Raw genomic sequence first — 5,787 nt, forward strand, 5'->3', positions numbered from 1 at the left:
CTGTAAACACTGTATTCCGCAGTTTATGTGCGCCATTTATATCTCCACTATGTTTTCATTTGCCTCACATACCTCTTCAAAAACAGCCAGGTCAAGAACCAATTTGGTCCATGTGCCACTGATGTGCCATCACAGGCATTACACGCCTAATCCTCTACATTATGTTGGATGAGAATCTGCACTCTGATAGTCTAAAGCACCGAGGAGGATTTCATCCCAGGGCCTTCTGTCTCAGACTGGCATGTAATAATCATCTGACATAAGTGACCAAGCGCTGTGCACTGATAACAACACTGCTAGAATTGTTTGTCTTCATATGTGCAGAGCCTGCTGGCATCAGATATTTTTACAGCAGCAATAGGAAAAAGAGATATAGAGTTTGGAGGATGTGGTTTGAAAACTGGAAGGAGGAGAAATGTTCATGGATTAATGCAGAGATGGAGGCATTACATTTAAACCAGAACTCACACTTTTAACTGAAATTACAATGATTCCTCACTGGAGAATTATTCTAAAGTGTGTGACAGTTCAATATAATTCCACTGAAAGGGCTCCAGGTTATGGTCAGGATACATTTTTGAAAGCATGTTTTGTTCAAAACAACCTGAAGTGACCAAAGATCGACATCAACCCACGAGGCTCACATACAGTAAATAAAGCAAATAAACTGAGAAAACTCATGGAATTCAAAACAAATAATGCTTCCATTCAATTAAGTAACAATGTCCTTGGCTGAAATCTGAACCACAACATTCAAAGTGTGTTTTTTATTTATTTTTGCCTGATTTCTCTGCTTTTCAGAAAAGCACCAATAATGTGACAATTAAACCAAAAGCTGTTTGGAGCCCAAACAATAAGGACCCAAAAGATCAATGTTTACCTGATTATTTCCCCTCCTGAAAATGGCCTCAATCTTTCAGAGACACAAGGTTTCGGCGTAGCAAGTGGGTACAGTGGGAACTTTGATAAATCCTGTAAATTAACATAATGGCTGCACTGCACAAAACACAGCAACTCCCAACAAGTCCGATATGAGAAACGGTGCCAAAAAGGCTGATAAAGATACACAAAGATTGAGAAGAAGCTTAACACTTTTCAGTTGAATAAATGCGTCATTTGGTGGTTCAGGTATTTTATCAAAGACAAATCCAGAAGCCAGTGTCAGTGAAGAAATCGCTGGCGTACTCCTTGAAAGGCTGGATACCCAATATGGGAACAGATCTGGTTTCTCAGGAGGAAAAAAAAAAGATGCCCAGACTTGCTAGTTATCTTCTAATTTTCACTCAGGAGCAGCAAGAACACAGTTAATGAATAATGGGGTGAACATGAGTGCCTTTATTCCCAATAAAACTTACATAATAACTTTCACACTTTTACTAGATTGTACGACTGTAATTTTACCCCAGTGAATGAAAAATACCTCGTAAAAAAAATCACCACTTTCACCTGGGGTAGAGAAATTTTCCAGCCAAGTAGCAGGATTATCGCTGGCAGTTTTATGCTGCAGATCAGTGGCTCTGTAAAGCTTTCATTTATTACATGTCAGTACTGTATATATGTGTGTTGTGTTTCTGTTACAGAAGGCATGCTTGGAGAGCATTACATGTACAGCTTTAAGAGGACAGGACAGACCTCAGACTTGCACTGTGCCATGTATCTTCACTGCCCTCTACAGGATGAACCTTGTGATGGTGATGTCCTTATGCCCCCAACACCCTTTTCACCCCTTGCCACACTCATAATCTTTTCCTTCAGCTTCCAGTATCAATAAAGCATATCACAATTTATTAGAGTTTGCTGAGCTGGTATGAAATGACACCTCCACGTTCTATATTTATTCTAAAAAAAAATGTGCCCAACTGAACAAGAATCCTAAATTATTTGTTTACGCTCACGTCATCACTGAAAGATTTACAAGTGATTATTTTTATCCTGTCTTAGCGACCAGGTTAGTTTAAGGTTAGCTGCTGCAGTCACCTGCTGCACGTCTCAAAGAGCACAGAGTAAAGATTATCTGGCGCTAAGGTTACTGACCTAACCGAGAGCTTAAACAGCAGAGCAATTAACTCGCACACAAATCCGAAACCTACACAGACCTGCTTATCCTAAAGACCTAGTTTGCCCGCAGAGTTGTCAGAATCAACTCCGGAAATTTCCAACTTTCGGCAACTGCTACTGAATCATCACCGGGAGATTATTTGTACTCTTGTTGATGGGAAGATAAAAAAAAATACAACAAAAAGGAATGCAAAAAAAAGAAAAATCACCAATAGGCTGCTGCCCCTTTGGGCCCAGCTGTCTATATGATTTAAGTGGCCATTTGAGCATATTTGATAGCAACTTAGGATAACATATTACAGCTATTAAGGGATAAAAGCAACCTTGCACAGTACTTACAGCAAATACATGACAGCTGGAAGTTGTCATCAACGCTAATCGAATAACTGTTTTACGTGCGACCCTGCATCTAGATGCAACAATACATCGTCGGAAAACAATATTTAAAAACGGGCAAAACAGGTGTTGCAGAGAATTTATATCACAATCGACTTCTGGCAAGATTGTTGAAAGACTTCACGACTCGAGTAAGTCCTCAACATTTAACATGTGGCTGTATTTGTGGATTTATTTGACACTTGCGCACTGGTTGTACAATTTTAGCGACTCAGTGTGTGAAATTTTTGGAGTTATTGTTTCAGCTCATTAACATACGAGATCTATATCGCAGGTGTCTACGCATGTATGTTTGTTCTAGCACGCCACTGATCTACTTTCATCACCTTGCGTTTACACAAGTGCGCCCCCTTTTTATCAAAAGCATTATCATAGTAGACCTTTGGAAACTGTGCATGACCCATTAGCTCCAGAGTACAAAGAGGTGATTATGTGGCATGCGTACAAATGAACAATTAGAGGGACTATTTTGGGGCACAGCTTTACACGAAACAGCCACTGATGTCGCGCTTGTGATGTGTTTTTAAAAAGCAATATTGTTGAACTTGTCCTGAAATCACCTCCCCACAGCATCTCTCTCCCCCCCATCTACTGTATGCATGTGCGTGCTCTCACACTCTGTTGACTTCGTTCACTCTCTCTCCTCCCGTCTCAACCTCGTGCCTCCTCTGCACTCTCTCTCCATCTCTTCTGTCTCCAGTCTGTGTGGGGCAACTGAGGTAAATGTGCCAAACTGCCCTATTTAGGTCACACTAACAACACAGCACAGTTCACTTGGGATTCAACCCAGCCAACTTTGGCTGCATTCACGGCAATATGGCACTTCAGGTCATGGCATTATCTGTGCGAATTTGTCACCAGATATAATGGGCTAAGTGCACGACAAAATGATCTAGTGGATTTACTGGGCCGCCGGCCACTTCGGTCTTGGCGATTCAACGTTCATAAAAAATCGGCCGATCATGTTGTCTCTTACGAAGGTACCGTGTAAGGGCAAGGGGGGGGTCAATGGAGGTAAAAGTGATCTGGCTCTTTAAGAAGTGGCAGAGGGAATTACTGATACCGTGCACAAGGACAGACAGAGCAGCTGCTGTCACTTTTAATGGCATCATAGATTGCTTCAGAAGCACCATCACCGGCTTTGGGTTCTTCCGTGATAGTAAGAGGTGGACAGAGGAGCCCACAACCTCACTGCTTTATTGCATCCTCTGCCCAAATGGGTGTCACCCATTGTCAGGGGGAAAATGCTATTTTAGAAATCTGAAAAATGTCCCACAGAAAGCCTTACTCTTATGTCGCATCCATGTAGTAAACAGATTTTGTTTTTTTTCAGGATTTAGTAAAAAAAAAAAAAAAAGTCATCTTTCCAATGACCTGAATATCCAAACGGCGGACACTTTCAGGCAAGCCACGTCACATGTATAGAGTGTATATATTTTTAGCATGAGCGCACACGGAAGCAACTGAGCCGTACAGCATCAGCCGCAAATGTGCTCCCGCGCTCTTTCAATACGTTATTTGCCGCAGTTTGTCTTTACAGTAGAGAGAAAGCTTCTTAAAAAATATTTATTTCCACGCTCTGACTGTCATATCTCACATTCATCACCGGAGTATATAATAGGAGTTGCGCTGTGTTCTCCTGCCACTCATTTGTTATCTGTCAAAATACACTTGCTTTCACATTAAGAGGGCAGCAGTGACAAGCTGGTGGTGTGTGTGTGTGTGTGAGAGAGTGTGTGTGCGTGCGCGTGGCTGTGTGCGGCATGGAGGGGGCTTCAACCGCCAAAGCAAAGCAAGCTGCACTAATCTGGCGTGATCTGCGACTCCCCCTCATCATCTCATTGGGTGTGAGGTCTTGGGTGTGGTTATTAAGGACACTGATCTTAAATGGGCCTTCTGCTTGCTCGCTGATTATTACTCGCTGGGCAGCTGTGGATGGGATCACTGAGCTGTTTTCCAAAGTAATGGAAGTTTGAATATTACATGGGAGATTCTGCACCAAAAAAAGAAAAAAGATATATTTATGTTTTCAAACTATTTTAGATTTGAATCACTTTAAAATGTATTTTCTTTTTCAGGAGTCAACATTTTATATCAAAGTGAGGTGATTTTCTGCTTTTTTTTTGCTAGAGAGGAGCTGACAAGAATGCAAAGTGATAAAGTAAGGGTCAGTGCGTGTTGAGGGGACAGTAACAAGTTGCTTTCGTCGACGCTGGAGGGAAGCAAACCTTGTTCAAGCCCTGAGAATAAGTAGGAGCAGAGTGTCAGGACCTGTTAGAGGTTTAGAAGTGCTATCCACAGTTTACACCCATGTCCAGGGGTACGTACCCTTCCAACAACCTCTGCCCTATCCAGTTTAGCTGTCTCTGGGGTTAATTCCATGTCCTGGAGCTGAAACAACAGGATCACAGCCACAGCACTAATACTCAATAGACACTGACCTACTTTGTGGGATTATACGGGTAAAAAAACTGATCCGCTGCCCTAATGCCAGCAATGAAAATGATCTAATGGTCCTAACTGCTCTGTTTAATCTGAAAGCATGCTCATGTTATTAATTTCTCATTATGGGAATGCAGTTGTCCTGATGGGATTAAATGCCCTGCTCTGGCTCTCTTTCATTTGGTGACCTCCCCCTGCAGAAACACAAAGGCTAAAAACCATCTGGCCGGACACTCGCTCATGTGCCTTGTTTATTTGTTTACGTCTTCCACGTGTTTGTTTGTGCACGCAAGAGGCAGAGGGTTACTCGGCCACGTTAAGACTTCAGAGCAGTTTGAATCAAAGGCACAGGAGGTGCTGGATCTTTGTGATGATGTTTTAAACAGATTTATATATATATTGTGTGCGTTATATGAAAACCCAACATAATGCTATTATAGTTTTACATATTAAAAAAATGTCTTTTCTCCATCTGTCAGGAACATAAAACACCAATATAAAACCTCACATTGTTAGACGCTTGTATAAATGACCTTACAAGTTGTTTCTTCCTGCGCAAATTAATGCTCAAATGGACGCAGAGTGCCCTTGGCTGGTTGTACATCCAATTTGAACAATCAAAATCTATTTTTTTGGTCCATTACATCACCACCAGGGGGCACTTGATTCATCAAGCATGCAGTGGTGGTGTTTGACAAATTGCCGTAGAGGTAACACATGTATTCAGCAAGGGAATTAGGGAATAGGACTGGGTTTACAACCAGCCTCCCACCCTCCCGCCGCTGATTTTCTTTGTGTTTAATCTGCTATAACACAACAGCCAGCAGCTGCAGAGGAAGAGTCGATGTAACAATGCTGTCAGTGGCACACAAGTTTGTAGTCGAGGAGGTT

The sequence above is a fragment of the Stegastes partitus genome, unplaced genomic scaffold (genome assembly GCF_000690725.1).
Source record: "Stegastes partitus isolate 25-593 unplaced genomic scaffold, Stegastes_partitus-1.0.2 Scaffold948, whole genome shotgun sequence".
Taxonomy (NCBI): Eukaryota; Metazoa; Chordata; class Actinopteri; family Pomacentridae; genus Stegastes; species Stegastes partitus.